Here is a 12,500-nt window from a genome sequence, read left to right on the forward strand (position 1 = left end):
CGATCTGCAGTCGAACGCTCTACCACTGAGCTATACCCCCTTGCTGTAGAGATTAGCTATAAATAAATTAAAACGTCCCTTCTTATTATTAGTTATAAAGGGAAACCATTCATTATATTTGATATATTTATTTTCCTCTAAACACACAGTTGCACTCCGACTGTGTAGCGAATTGTATAATAAAATTCATAGGAAAAGAAAACTTCCTACAGGAAATAAGAAACTCTTAATTTAGACCTGTATAAAGAGTTCCATTCTTTCATCCAAGGGAGCACCCGGGTTTGAACCGGGGACCTCTCGATCTGCAGTCGAATGCTCTACCACTGAGCTATATCCCCTTGCTGTAGAGATTAGCTATAAATAAATTAAAACGTCCCTTCTTATTATTAGTTATAAAGGGAAACCATTCATTATATTTGATATATTTATTTTCCTCTAAACACACAGTTGCACTCCGACTGTGAAGCGAATTGTATAATAAATTTCATAGGAAAAGAAAACTTCCTACCGGATATAAGAAACTCTTAATTTTGACCTGAAAGGAGAGTTCCATTCTTTCATCCAAGGGGCACCCGGATTTGAACCGGGGACCTCTCGATCTGCAGTCGAATGCTCTACCACTGAGCTATACCCCCTTGCTGTAGAGATTAGCTATAAATAAATTAAAACGTCCCTTCTTATTATTAGTTAAAAAGGGAAACCATTCATTATATTTGATATATTTAATTTCCTCTAAACACACAGTTGCACTCCGATTGTGTAGCGAATTGTATAATAAAATTCATAGGAAAAGAAAACTTCCTACAGGAAATAAGAAACTCTTAATTTAAAAATGTATGGAGAGTTCCATTCTTTCATCCAAGGGAGCACCCGGGTTTGAACCGGGGACCTCTCGATCAGCAGACGAACGCTCTACCACTGAGCTATACCCCCTTGCTGTAGAGATTAGCTATAAATAAATTAAAACGTCCCTTCTTATTATTAGTTATAAAGGGAAACCATTCATTATATTTGATATATTTATTTTCCTCTAAACACACAGTTACACTCCGACTGTGTAGCGAATTGTATAATAAAATTCATAGGAAAAGAAAACTTCCTACAGGAAATAAGAAACTCTTAATTTAAACCTGTATGGAGATTTCCATTCTTTCATCCAAGGGAGCACCCGGGTTTGAACCGGGGACCTCTCGATCTGCAGTCGAATGCTCTACCACTGAGCTATACCCCCTTGCTGTAGAGATTAGCTATAAATAAATTAAAACGTCCCTTCTTATTATTAGTTATAAAGGGAAACCATTCATTATATTTGATATATTTATTTTCCTCTAAACACACAGTTGCACTCCGACTGTGTAGCGAATTGTATAATAAAATTCATAGGAAAAGAAAACTTCCTACAGGAAATAAGAAACTCTTAATTTAAACCTGTATGGAGAGTTCCATTCTTTCATCCGAGGGAGCACCCGGGTTTGAACCGGGGACCTCTCGATCTGCAGTCGAATGCTCAAACTCTTAATTTAGACCTGTATAAAGAGTTCCATTCTTTCATCCAAGGGAGCACCCGGGTTTGAACCGGGGACCTCTCGATCTGCAGTCGAATGCTCTACCACTGAGCTATATCCCCTTGCTGTAGAGATTAGCTATAAATAAATTAAAACGTCCCTTCTTATTATTAGTTATAAAGGGAAACCATTCATTATATTTGATATATTTATTTTCCTCTAAACACACAGTTGCACTCCGACTGTGAAGCGAATTGTATAATAAATTTCATAGGAAAAGAAAACTTCCTACCAGATATAAGAAACTCTTAATTTTGACCTGAAAGGAGAGTTCCATTCTTTCATCCAAGGGGCACCCGGATTTGAACCGGGGAACTCTCGATCTGCAGTCGAATGCTCTACCACTGAGCTATACCCCCTTGTAGTACAGATTAGCTATAAATAAATTAAACCGTCCCTTCTTATTATTAGTTATAAAGGGAAACCATTCATTATATTTGATATATTTATTTTCCTCTAAACACACAGTTGCACTCCGACTGTGAAGCGAATTCTATAATAAAATTCATAGGAAAAGAAAACTTCCTACAGGATATAAGAAACTCTTAATTTAAACCTGTATGGAGAGTTCCATTCTTTCATCCAAGGGGGCACCCAGTTTTGAACCGGGGACATTTCGATCTGCAGTCGAATGCTCTACCACTGAGCTATACCCCCTTGCTGTACACATTAGCTATAAATAAATTAAAACGTCTCTTCTTATTATTAGTTATAAAGGGAAACCATTCATTATATTTCATATATATATTTTCCTCTAAACACACAGTTGCACTCCGACTGTGAAGCGAATTGTATAATAAAATTCATACGAAAAGAAAACTTCCTACAGGATATAAGAAACTCTTAATTTAGACCTGTATGGAGAGTTCCATTCTTTCATTCAAGGGGGCACCCGGGATTGAGCCGGGGACCTCTCGATCTGCAGTCGAATGCTCTACCACTGAGCTATACCCCCTTGCTGTAGAGATTAGCTATAAATAAATTAAAACGTCCCTTCTTATTATTAGTTATAAAGGGAAACCATTCATTATATTTGATATATTTATTTTCCTCTAAACACACAGTTGCACTCCGACTGTGAAGCGAATTATATAATAAAATTCATTGGAAAAGAAAACTTCCTACAGGATATAAGAAACTCTTAATTTAGACCTGTATAAAGAGTTCCATTCTTTCATCCAAGGGGGCACCCGGGTTTGAACCGGGGACCTCTCGATCTGCAGTCGAATGCTCTACCACTGAGCTATACCCCCTTGCTGTACAGGCTAGCTATAAATAAATTAAAACGTCCCTTCTTATTATTAGTTATAAAGGGAAACCATTCATTATATTTGATATATTTATTTTCCTCTAAACACACAGTTGCACTCCGACTGTGAAGCGAATTGCATAATAAAATTCATAGGAAAAGAAAACTTCCTACAGGATATAAGAAACTCTTAATTTAGACCTGTATGGAGAGTTCCAATCTTTCATTCAAGGGGGCACCCGGGTTTGAGCCGGGGACCTCTCGATCTGCAGTCGAATGCTCTACCACTGAGCTATACCCCCTTGCTGTACAGATTAGCTATAAATAAATTAAAACGTCCCTTCTTATTATTAGTTATAAAGGGAAACCATTCATTATATTTGATATATTTATTTTCCTCTAAACACACAGTTGCACTCCGACGGTGAAGCGAATTGTATAATAAAATTCATTGGAAAAGAAAACTTCCTACAAGATATAAGAAACTCTTAAATTAAACCTGAATGGAGAGTTCCATTCTTTCATCCAAGGGGGCACCTGGGTTTGAGCCGGGGACCTCTCGATCTGCAGTCGAATGCTCTACCACTAAGCTATACCCCCTTGCTGTACAGATTAGCTATAAATAAATTAAAACGTCCCTTCTTATTATGAGTTATAAAGGGAAACCATTCATTATATTTGATATATTTATTTTCCTCTAAACACACAGTTGCACTCCGACTGTGTAGCGAATTGTATAATAAAATTCATAGGAAAAGAAAACTTCCTACAGGATATAAGAAACTCTTAATTTAAACCTGTATGGAGAGTTCCATTCTTTCATCCAAGGGAGCACCCGGGTTTGAACCGGGGACCTCTCGATCTGCAGTCGAATGCTCTACCACTGAGCTATACCCCCTTGCTTTACAGATTAGCTATAAATAAATTAAAATGTCCCTTCTTATTATTAGTTATAAAGGGAAACCATTCATTATATTTGATATATTTATTTTCCTCTAAACACACAGTTGCACTCCGACTGTGAAGCGAATTATATAATAAAATTCATTGGAAAATAAAACTTCCTACAGGATATAAGAAACTCTTAATTTAGACCTGTATAAAGAGTTCCATTCTTTCATCCAAGGGGGCACCCGGGTTTGAACCGGGGACCTCTCGATCTGCAGTCGAATGCTCTACCACTGAGCTCTACCACTGAGCTATACCCCCTTGCTGTACAGGTTAGCTATAAATAAATAAAAACGTCCCTTCTTATTATTAGTTATAAAGGGAAACCATTCATTATATTTGATATATTTATTTTCCTCTAAGCACACATTTGCACTCCAATTGTGAAGCGAATTATATAATAAAATTCATAGGAAAAGAAAACTTCCTACAGGATATAAGAAACTCTTAATTTTGAACTGAAAGGAGAGTTCCATTCTTTCATCCAAGTTGGCTCCCGGATTTGAACCGGGGAACTCTCGATCTGCAGTCGAATGCTCTACCACTGAGCTATACCCCCTTGCTGTAGAGATTAGCTATAAATAAATTAAAACGTCCCTTCTTATTATTAGTTATAAAGGGAAACCATTCATTATATTTGATATATTTAATTTCCTCTAAACACACAGTTGCACTCCGATTGTGTAGCGAATTGTATAATAAAATTCATAGGAAAAGAAAACTTCCTACAGGAAATAAGAAACTCTTAATTTAAAAATGTATGGAGAGTTCCATTCTTTCATCCAAGGGAGCACCCGGGTTTGAACCGGGGACCTCTCGATCTGCAGTCGAACGCTCTACCACTGAGCTATACCCCCTTGCTGTAGAGATTAGCTATAAATAAATTAAAACGTCCCTTCTTATTATTAGTTATAAAGGGAAACCATTCATTATATTTGATATATTTATTTTCCTCTAAACACACAGTTACACTCCGACTGTGTAGCGAATTGTATAATAAAATTCATAGGAAAAGAAAACTTCCTACAGGAAATAAGAAACTCTTAATTTAAACCTGTATGGAGAGTTCCATTCTTTCATCCAAGGGAGCACCCGGGTTTGAACCGGGGACCTCTCGATCTGCAGTCGAATGCTCTACCACTGAGCTATACCCCCTTGCTGTAGAGATTAGCTATAAATAAATTAAAACGTCCCTTCTTATTATTAGTTATAAAGGGAAACCATTCATTATATTTGATATATTTATTTTCCTCTAAACACACAGTTGCACTCCGACTGTGTAGCGAATTGTATAATAAAATTCATAGGAAAAGAAAACTTCCTACAGGAAATAAGAAACTCTTAATTTAAACCTGTATGGAGAGTTCCATTCTTTCATCCGAGGGAGCACCCGGGTTTGAACCGGGGACCTCTCGATCTGCAGTCGAATGCTCTACCACTGAGCTATATCCCCTTGCTGTTGAGATTAGCTATAAATAAATTAAAACGTCCCTTCTTATTATTAGTTATAAAGGGAAACCATTCATTATATTTGATATATTTATTTTCCTCTAAACACACAGTTGCACTCCGACTGTGAAGCGAATTGTATAATAAATTTCATAGGAAAAGAAAACTTCCTACAGGATATAAGAAACTCTTAATTTAGACCTGTATAAAGAGTTCCATTCTTTCATCGAAGGGAGCACCCGGGTTTGAACCGGGGACCTCTCGATCTGCAGTCGAATGCTCTACCACTGAGCTATATCCCCTTTGCTGTAGAGATTAGCTATAAATAAATTAAAACGTCCCTTCTTATTATTAGTTATAAAGGGAAACCATTCATTATATTTGATATATTTATTTTCCTCTAAACACACAGTTGCACTCCGACTGTGAAGCGAATTGTATAATAAATTTCATAGGAAAAGAAAACTTCCTACCGGATATAAGAAACTCTTAATTTTGACCTGAAAGGAGAGTTCCATTCTTTCATCCAAGGGGCACCCGGATTTGAACCGGGGAACTCTCGATCTGCAGTCGAATGCTCTACCACTGAGCTATACCCCCTTGTAGTACAGATTAGCTATAAATAAATTAAACCGTCCCTTCTTATTATTAGTTATAAAGGGAAACCATTCATTATATTTGATATATTTATTTTCCTCTAAACACACAGTTGCACTCCGACTGTGAAGCGAATTCTATAATAAAATTCATAGGAAAAGAAAACTTCCTACAGGATATAAGAAACTCTTAATTTAAACCTGTTTGGAGAGTTCCATTCTTTCATCCAAGGGGGCACCCAGTTTTGAACCGGGGACATTTCGATCTGCAGTCGAATGCTCTACCACTGAGCTATACCCCCTTGCTGTACACATTAGCTATAAATAAATTAAAACGTCTCTTCTTATTATTAGTTATAAAGGGAAACCATTCATTATATTTCATATATATATTTTCCTCTAAACACACAGTTGCACTCCGACTGTGAAGCGAATTGTATAATAAAATTCATACGAAAAGAAAACTTCCTACAGGATATAAGAAACTCTTAATTTAGACCTGTATGGAGAGTTCCATTCTTTCATTCAAGGGGGCACCCGGGATTGAGCCGGGGACCTCTCGATCTGCAGTCGAATGCTCTACCACTGAGCTATACCCCCTTGCTGTAGAGATTAGCTATAAATAAATTAAAACGTCCCTTCTTATTATTAGTTATAAAGGGAAACCATTCATTATATTTGATATATTTATTTTCCTCTAAACACACAGTTGCACTCCGACTGTGAAGCGAATTATATAATAAAATTCATTGGAAAAGAAAACTTCCTACAGGATATAAGAAACTCTTAATTTAGACCTGTATAAAGAGTTCCATTCTTTCATCCAAGGGGGCACCCGGGTTTGAACCGGGGACCTCTCGATCTGCAGTCGAATGCTCTACCACTGAGCTATACCCCCTTGCTGTACAGGCTAGCTATAAATAAATTAAAACGTCCCTTCTTATTATTAGTTATAAAGGGAAACCATTCATTATATTTGATATATTTATTTTCCTCTAAACACACAGTTGCACTCCGACTGTGAAGCGAATTGCATAATAAAATTCATAGGAAAAGAAAACTTCCTACAGGATATAAGAAACTCTTAATTTAGACCTGTATGGAGAGTTCCAATCTTTCATTCAAGGGGGCACCCGGGTTTGAGCCGGGGACCTCTCGATCTGCAGTCGAATGCTCTACCACTGAGCTATACCCCCTTGCTGTACAGATTAGCTATAAATAAATTAAAACGTCCCTTCTTATTATTAGTTATAAAGGGAAACCATTCATTATATTTGATATATTTATTTTCCTCTAAACACACAGTTGCACTCCGACGGTGAAGCGAATTGTATAATAAAATTCATTGGAAAAGAAAACTTCCTACAAGATATAAGAAACTCTTAAATTAAACCTGAATGGAGAGTTCCATTCTTTCATCCAAGGGGGCACCTGGGTTTGAGCCGGGGACCTCTCGATCTGCAGTCGAATGCTCTACCACTAAGCTATACCCCCTTGCTGTACAGATTAGCTATAAATAAATTAAAACGTCCCTTCTTATTATGAGTTATAAAGGGAAACCATTCATTATATTTGATATATTTATTTTCCTCTAAACACACAGTTGCACTCCGACTGTGTAGCGAATTGTATAATAAAATTCATAGGAAAAGAAAACTTCCTACAGGATATAAGAAACTCTTAATTTAAACCTGTATGGAGAGTTCCATTCTTTCATCCAAGGGAGCACCCGGGTTTGAACCGGGGACCTCTCGATCTGCAGTCGAATGCTCTACCACTGAGCTATACCCCCTTGCTTTACAGATTAGCTATAAATAAATTAAAATGTCCCTTCTTATTATTAGTTATAAAGGGAAACCATTCATTATATTTGATATATTTATTTTCCTCTAAACACACAGTTGCACTCCGACTGTGAGGCGAATTATATAATAAAATTCATTGGAAAATAAAACTTCCTACAGGATATAAGAAACTCTTAATTTAGACCTGTATAAAGAGTTCCATTCTTTCATCCAAGGGGGCACCCGGGTTTGAACCGGGGACCTCTCGATCTGCAGTCGAATGCTCTACCACTGAGCTCTACCACTGAGCTATACCCCCTTGCTGTACAGGTTAGCTATAAATAAATAAAAACGTCCCTTCTTATTATTAGTTATAAAGGGAAACCATTCATTATATTTGATATATTTATTTTCCTCTAAGCACACAGTTGCACTCCGATTGTGAAGCGAATTATATAATAAAATTCATAGGAAAAGAAAACTTCCTACAGGATATAAGAAACTCTTAATTTTGAACTGAAAGGAGAGTTCCATTCTTTCATCCAAGTTGGCTCCCGGATTTGAACCGGGGAACTCTCGATCTGCAGTCGAATGCTCTACCACTGAGCTATACCCCCTTGCTGTACAGATTAGCTATAAATAAATTAAAACGTCCCTTCTTATTATTAGTTATAAAGGGAAACCATTCATTATATTTGATATATTTATTTTCCTCTAAACACACAGTTGCACTCCGACGGTGAAGCGAATTGTATAATAAAATTCATTGGAAAAGAAAACTTCCTACAAGATATAAGAAACTCTTAAATTAAACCTGAATGGAGAGTTCCATTCTTTCATCCAAGGGGGCACCTGGGTTTGAGCCGGGGACCTCTCGATCTGCAGTCGAATGCTCTACCACTAAGCTATACCCCCTTGCTGTACAGATTAGCTATAAATAAATTAAAACGTCCCTTCTTATTATGAGTTATAAAGGGAAACCATTCATTATATTTGATATATTTATTTTCCTCTAAACACACAGTTGCACTCCGACTGTGTAGCGAATTGTATAATAAAATTCATAGGAAAAGAAAACTTCCTACAGGATATAAGAAACTCTTAATTTAAACCTGTATGGAGAGTTCCATTCTTTCATCCAAGGGAGCACCCGGGTTTGAACCGGGGACCTCTCGATCTGCAGTCGAATGCTCTACCACTGAGCTATACCCCCTTGCTTTACAGATTAGCTATAAATAAATTAAAATGTCCCTTCTTATTATTAGTTATAAAGGGAAACCATTCATTATATTTGATATATTTATTTTCCTCTAAACACACAGTTGCACTCCGACTGTGAAGCGAATTATATAATAAAATTCATTGGAAAATAAAACTTCCTACAGGATATAAGAAACTCTTAATTTAGACCTGTATAAAGAGTTCCATTCTTTCATCCAAGGGGGCACCCGGGTTTGAACCGGGGACCTCTCGATCTGCAGTCGAATGCTCTACCACTGAGCTCTACCACTGAGCTATACCCCCTTGCTGTACAGGTTAGCTATAAATAAATAAAAACGTCCCTTCTTATTATTAGTTATAAAGGGAAACCATTCATTATATATGATATATTTATTTTCCTCTAAGCACACAGTTGCACTCCGATTGTGAAGCGATTTATATAATAAAATTCATAGGAAAAGAAAACTTCCTACAGGATATAAGAAACTCTTAATTTTGAACTGAAAGGAGAGTTCCATTCTTTCATCCAAGTTGGCTCCCGGATTTGAACCGGGGAACTCTCGATCTGCAGTCGAATGCTCGACCACTGAGCTATACCCCCTTGTAGTACAGATTAGCTATAAATAAATTAAAACGTCCCTTCTTATTATTAGTTATAAAGGGAAACCATTCATTATATTTGATATATTTATTTTCCTCTAAACACAGAGTTGCACTCCGACTGTGAAGCGAATTGTATAATAAAATTCATAGGAAAAGAAGACTTCCTACAGGATATAAGAAACTCTTAATTTAAACCTGTATGGAGAGTTCCATTCTTTCATTCAAGGGGGCACCCGGGTTTGAGCCGGGGACCTCTCGATCTGCAGTCGAATGCTCTACCACTGAGCTATACCCCCTTGCTGTACAGATTAGCTATAAATAAATTAAAACGTCCCTTCTTATTATTAGTTATAAAGGGAAACCATTCATTATATTTGATATATTTATTTTCCTCTAAACACACAGTTGCACTCCGACTGTGAAGCGAATTGTATAATAAAATTCATAGGAAAAGAAAACTTCCTACAAGATATAAGAAACTCTTAATTTAAACCTGTATGGAGAGTTCCATTCTTTCATCCAAGGGGGCTCCTGGGTTTGAGCCGGGGACCTCTCGATCTGCAGTCGAATGCTCTACCACTGAGCTATACCCCCTTGCTGTACAGATTAGCTATAAATAAATTAAAACGTCCCTTCTTATTATTAGTTATAAAGGGAAACCATTCATTATATTTGATATATTTATTTTCCTCTAAACACACAGTTGCACTCCGACTGTGAAGCGAATTGTATAATAAAATTCATAGGAAAAGAAAACTTCCTACAAGATATAAGAAACTCTTAATTTAAACCTGTATGGAGAGTTCCATTCTTTCATCCAAGGGGGCACTCGGGTTTGAACCGGGGACCTCTCGATCTGCAGTCGAATGCTCTACCACTGAGCTATACCCCCTTGTTGTACAGATTAGCTATAAATAAATTAAAACGTCCTTTCTTATTATTAATTATAAAGGGAAACCATTCATTATATTTGATATATTCATTTTCCTCTAAAGACACAGTTGCACTCCGACTGTGAAGCGAATTGTATAATAAAATTTATAGGAAAAGAAAACTTCCTACAGGATATAAGAAACTCTTAATTTAAACCTGTATGGAGAGTTCCATTCTTTCATCCAAGGGGGCACCCGGGTTTGAACCGGGGACCTCTCGATCTGCAGTCGAATGCTCTACCACTGAGCTATACCCCCTTGTTGTACAGATTAGCTATAAATAAATTAAAACGTCCCTTCTTATTATTAGTTATAAAGGGAAACCATTCATTATATTTGATATATTTATTTTCCTCTAAACACACAGTTGCACTCCGACTGCGAAGCGAAATGTATAATAAAATTCATAGGAAAAGAAAACTTCCTACAGGATATAAGAAACTCTTAATTTAAACTTGCATGGAGTGTTCCATTCTTTCATCCAAGGGGGCACCCGGGTTTGAACCGGGGACCTCTCGATCTGCAGTCGAGTGCTCTACCACTGAGCTATACCCCCTTGCTGTATAGATTAGCTATAAATAAATTAAAACGTCCCTTCTTATTATTAGTTATAAAGGGAAACCATTCATCATATTTGATATATTTATTCTCCTCTAAACACACAGTTGCACTCCGACTGTGAAGCGAATTGTATAATAAAATTCATAGAAAAAGAAAACTTCCTACAGGATATAAGAAACTCTTAATTTAAACCTGCATGGAGTGTTCCATTCTTTCATCCAAGGGGGCACCCGGGTTTGAACCGGGGACCTCTCGAACTGCAGTCGAGTGCTCTACCACTGAGCTATACCCCCTTGCTGCATAGATTAGCTATAAATAAATTAAAACGTCCCTTCTTATTATTAGTTATAAAGGGAAACCATTCATCATATTTGATATATTTATTCTCCTCTAAACACACAGTTGCACTCCGACTGTGAAGCGAATTGTATAATAAAATTCATAGGAAAAGAAAACTTCCTACAGGATATAAGAAACTCTTAATTTAAACCTGCATGGAGTGTTCCATTCTTTCATCCAAGGGGGCACCCGGGTTTGAACCGGGGACCTCTCGATCTGCAGTCGAGTGCTCTACCACTGAGCTATACCCCCTTGCTGTATAGATTAGCTATAAATAAATTAAAACGTCCCTTCTTATTATTAGTTATAAAGGGAAACCATTCATCATATTTGATATATTTATTCTCCTCTAAACACACAGTTGCACTCCGACTGTGAAGCGAATTGTATAATAAAATTCATAGGAAAAGAAAACTTCCTACAGGATATAAGAAACTCTTAACTTAAACCTGCATGGAGTGTTCCATTCTTTCATCCAAGGGGGCACCCGGGTTTGAACCGGGGACCTCTCGATCTGCAGTCGAATACTATACCACTGAGCTATGCCCCCTTGCTGTACAGATTAGCTATAAATAAATTAAAACGTCCCTTCTTATTATTAGTTATAAAGGGAAACCATTCATTATATTTGATATATTTATTTTCTTCTAAACAAACAGTTGCACTCCGACTGTGAAGCGAATTGTATAATAAAATTCATAGGAAAAGAAAACTTCCTACAGGATATAAGAAACTCTTAATTTAAACCTGTATGGAGAGTTCCATTCTTTCATCCAAGAGGGCACCCGGGTTTGAACCGGGGACCTCTCGATCTGCAGTCGAATGCTCTACCACTGAGCTATACCCCCTTGCTGTACAGATTAGCTATAAATAAATTAAAACTTCCCTTCTTATTATTAGTTATAAAGGGATACCATTCATTATATTTGATATATTTATTTTCCTCTAAACACACAGTTGCACTCCGACTGCGAAGCGAAATGTATAATAAAATTCATAGGGAAAGAAAACTTCCTACAAGATATAAGAAGCTCTTAATTTAAACCTGTATGGAGAGTTCCTTCCTTTCATCCAAGGGGGCACCCGGGTTTGAACCGGGGACCTCTCGATCTGCAGTCGAATGCTCTACCACTGAGCTATTCCCCCTTGCTGTACAGATTAGCTATAAGTAAATTAAAACGTCCCTTCTTATTATTAGTTATAAAGGGAAACCATTCATTATATTTGATATATTTATTTTCCTCTAAACACAC

At 36.9% G+C, this 12,500-nt stretch overlaps 33 non-coding genes across 33 annotated transcripts in view; all 33 read right to left on the reverse strand.

Moving 5' to 3' along the window:
• The window catches only part of TRNAC-GCA (transfer RNA cysteine (anticodon GCA)), a 72-nt gene extending 32 nt beyond the window's left edge, over window positions 1-40 (reverse strand). Inside the window, exon 1 of the tRNA in view lies at window positions 1-40. This exon is cut by the window's left edge and continues 32 nt beyond it. This is a non-coding gene — a tRNA (tRNA-Cys).
• Window positions 41-266: 226 nt separating this feature from the next.
• On the reverse strand, window positions 267-338 carry TRNAC-GCA (transfer RNA cysteine (anticodon GCA)). Its single transcript has one exon. It is a non-coding gene; the product is annotated as a tRNA-Cys (tRNA).
• Window positions 339-563: 225 nt separating this feature from the next.
• TRNAC-GCA (transfer RNA cysteine (anticodon GCA)) lies at window positions 564-635 on the reverse strand. The gene has a single exon. It is a non-coding gene; the product is annotated as a tRNA-Cys (tRNA).
• A 226-nt stretch (window positions 636-861) lies between these two features.
• TRNAS-GCU (transfer RNA serine (anticodon GCU)) lies at window positions 862-933 on the reverse strand. Its single transcript has one exon. It is a non-coding gene; the product is annotated as a tRNA-Ser (tRNA).
• Window positions 934-1,159: 226 nt separating this feature from the next.
• On the reverse strand, window positions 1,160-1,231 carry TRNAC-GCA (transfer RNA cysteine (anticodon GCA)). The gene has a single exon. It is a non-coding gene; the product is annotated as a tRNA-Cys (tRNA).
• Window positions 1,232-1,555: 324 nt separating this feature from the next.
• TRNAC-GCA (transfer RNA cysteine (anticodon GCA)) lies at window positions 1,556-1,627 on the reverse strand. The gene has a single exon. It is a non-coding gene; the product is annotated as a tRNA-Cys (tRNA).
• A 225-nt stretch (window positions 1,628-1,852) lies between these two features.
• On the reverse strand, window positions 1,853-1,924 carry TRNAC-GCA (transfer RNA cysteine (anticodon GCA)). The gene has a single exon. It is a non-coding gene; the product is annotated as a tRNA-Cys (tRNA).
• A 524-nt stretch (window positions 1,925-2,448) lies between these two features.
• Window positions 2,449-2,520, reverse strand: TRNAC-GCA (transfer RNA cysteine (anticodon GCA)). The gene has a single exon. It is a non-coding gene; the product is annotated as a tRNA-Cys (tRNA).
• A 226-nt stretch (window positions 2,521-2,746) lies between these two features.
• TRNAC-GCA (transfer RNA cysteine (anticodon GCA)) lies at window positions 2,747-2,818 on the reverse strand. The gene has a single exon. It is a non-coding gene; the product is annotated as a tRNA-Cys (tRNA).
• A 226-nt stretch (window positions 2,819-3,044) lies between these two features.
• On the reverse strand, window positions 3,045-3,116 carry TRNAC-GCA (transfer RNA cysteine (anticodon GCA)). Its single transcript has one exon. It is a non-coding gene; the product is annotated as a tRNA-Cys (tRNA).
• A 524-nt stretch (window positions 3,117-3,640) lies between these two features.
• On the reverse strand, window positions 3,641-3,712 carry TRNAC-GCA (transfer RNA cysteine (anticodon GCA)). The gene has a single exon. It is a non-coding gene; the product is annotated as a tRNA-Cys (tRNA).
• A 226-nt stretch (window positions 3,713-3,938) lies between these two features.
• TRNAC-GCA (transfer RNA cysteine (anticodon GCA)) lies at window positions 3,939-4,023 on the reverse strand. Its single transcript has one exon. It is a non-coding gene; the product is annotated as a tRNA-Cys (tRNA).
• A 524-nt stretch (window positions 4,024-4,547) lies between these two features.
• On the reverse strand, window positions 4,548-4,619 carry TRNAC-GCA (transfer RNA cysteine (anticodon GCA)). Its single transcript has one exon. It is a non-coding gene; the product is annotated as a tRNA-Cys (tRNA).
• A 226-nt stretch (window positions 4,620-4,845) lies between these two features.
• TRNAC-GCA (transfer RNA cysteine (anticodon GCA)) lies at window positions 4,846-4,917 on the reverse strand. The gene has a single exon. It is a non-coding gene; the product is annotated as a tRNA-Cys (tRNA).
• A 226-nt stretch (window positions 4,918-5,143) lies between these two features.
• Window positions 5,144-5,215, reverse strand: TRNAC-GCA (transfer RNA cysteine (anticodon GCA)). The gene has a single exon. It is a non-coding gene; the product is annotated as a tRNA-Cys (tRNA).
• Window positions 5,216-5,441: 226 nt separating this feature from the next.
• TRNAC-GCA (transfer RNA cysteine (anticodon GCA)) lies at window positions 5,442-5,513 on the reverse strand. Its single transcript has one exon. It is a non-coding gene; the product is annotated as a tRNA-Cys (tRNA).
• Window positions 5,514-5,739: 226 nt separating this feature from the next.
• Window positions 5,740-5,811, reverse strand: TRNAC-GCA (transfer RNA cysteine (anticodon GCA)). Its single transcript has one exon. It is a non-coding gene; the product is annotated as a tRNA-Cys (tRNA).
• A 524-nt stretch (window positions 5,812-6,335) lies between these two features.
• On the reverse strand, window positions 6,336-6,407 carry TRNAC-GCA (transfer RNA cysteine (anticodon GCA)). Its single transcript has one exon. It is a non-coding gene; the product is annotated as a tRNA-Cys (tRNA).
• A 226-nt stretch (window positions 6,408-6,633) lies between these two features.
• Window positions 6,634-6,705, reverse strand: TRNAC-GCA (transfer RNA cysteine (anticodon GCA)). The gene has a single exon. It is a non-coding gene; the product is annotated as a tRNA-Cys (tRNA).
• A 226-nt stretch (window positions 6,706-6,931) lies between these two features.
• On the reverse strand, window positions 6,932-7,003 carry TRNAC-GCA (transfer RNA cysteine (anticodon GCA)). The gene has a single exon. It is a non-coding gene; the product is annotated as a tRNA-Cys (tRNA).
• Window positions 7,004-7,527: 524 nt separating this feature from the next.
• TRNAC-GCA (transfer RNA cysteine (anticodon GCA)) lies at window positions 7,528-7,599 on the reverse strand. The gene has a single exon. It is a non-coding gene; the product is annotated as a tRNA-Cys (tRNA).
• Window positions 7,600-7,825: 226 nt separating this feature from the next.
• Window positions 7,826-7,910, reverse strand: TRNAC-GCA (transfer RNA cysteine (anticodon GCA)). The gene has a single exon. It is a non-coding gene; the product is annotated as a tRNA-Cys (tRNA).
• Window positions 7,911-8,732: 822 nt separating this feature from the next.
• On the reverse strand, window positions 8,733-8,804 carry TRNAC-GCA (transfer RNA cysteine (anticodon GCA)). The gene has a single exon. It is a non-coding gene; the product is annotated as a tRNA-Cys (tRNA).
• Window positions 8,805-9,030: 226 nt separating this feature from the next.
• Window positions 9,031-9,115, reverse strand: TRNAC-GCA (transfer RNA cysteine (anticodon GCA)). Its single transcript has one exon. It is a non-coding gene; the product is annotated as a tRNA-Cys (tRNA).
• Window positions 9,116-9,639: 524 nt separating this feature from the next.
• Window positions 9,640-9,711, reverse strand: TRNAC-GCA (transfer RNA cysteine (anticodon GCA)). The gene has a single exon. It is a non-coding gene; the product is annotated as a tRNA-Cys (tRNA).
• Window positions 9,712-10,235: 524 nt separating this feature from the next.
• Window positions 10,236-10,307, reverse strand: TRNAC-GCA (transfer RNA cysteine (anticodon GCA)). Its single transcript has one exon. It is a non-coding gene; the product is annotated as a tRNA-Cys (tRNA).
• A 226-nt stretch (window positions 10,308-10,533) lies between these two features.
• On the reverse strand, window positions 10,534-10,605 carry TRNAC-GCA (transfer RNA cysteine (anticodon GCA)). Its single transcript has one exon. It is a non-coding gene; the product is annotated as a tRNA-Cys (tRNA).
• Window positions 10,606-10,831: 226 nt separating this feature from the next.
• Window positions 10,832-10,903, reverse strand: TRNAC-GCA (transfer RNA cysteine (anticodon GCA)). Its single transcript has one exon. It is a non-coding gene; the product is annotated as a tRNA-Cys (tRNA).
• A 226-nt stretch (window positions 10,904-11,129) lies between these two features.
• On the reverse strand, window positions 11,130-11,201 carry TRNAC-GCA (transfer RNA cysteine (anticodon GCA)). The gene has a single exon. It is a non-coding gene; the product is annotated as a tRNA-Cys (tRNA).
• A 226-nt stretch (window positions 11,202-11,427) lies between these two features.
• TRNAC-GCA (transfer RNA cysteine (anticodon GCA)) lies at window positions 11,428-11,499 on the reverse strand. Its single transcript has one exon. It is a non-coding gene; the product is annotated as a tRNA-Cys (tRNA).
• A 226-nt stretch (window positions 11,500-11,725) lies between these two features.
• On the reverse strand, window positions 11,726-11,797 carry TRNAC-GCA (transfer RNA cysteine (anticodon GCA)). Its single transcript has one exon. It is a non-coding gene; the product is annotated as a tRNA-Cys (tRNA).
• A 226-nt stretch (window positions 11,798-12,023) lies between these two features.
• Window positions 12,024-12,095, reverse strand: TRNAC-GCA (transfer RNA cysteine (anticodon GCA)). The gene has a single exon. It is a non-coding gene; the product is annotated as a tRNA-Cys (tRNA).
• A 226-nt stretch (window positions 12,096-12,321) lies between these two features.
• TRNAC-GCA (transfer RNA cysteine (anticodon GCA)) lies at window positions 12,322-12,393 on the reverse strand. The gene has a single exon. It is a non-coding gene; the product is annotated as a tRNA-Cys (tRNA).
• Between the last annotated feature and the right edge of the window lie 107 nt (window positions 12,394-12,500).

This window comes from Parasteatoda tepidariorum, chromosome 10, assembly GCF_982258835.1.
Source record: "Parasteatoda tepidariorum strain Cologne lab strain chromosome 10, Ptep-v5.0, whole genome shotgun sequence".
Taxonomy (NCBI): Eukaryota; Metazoa; Arthropoda; class Arachnida; order Araneae; family Theridiidae; genus Parasteatoda; species Parasteatoda tepidariorum.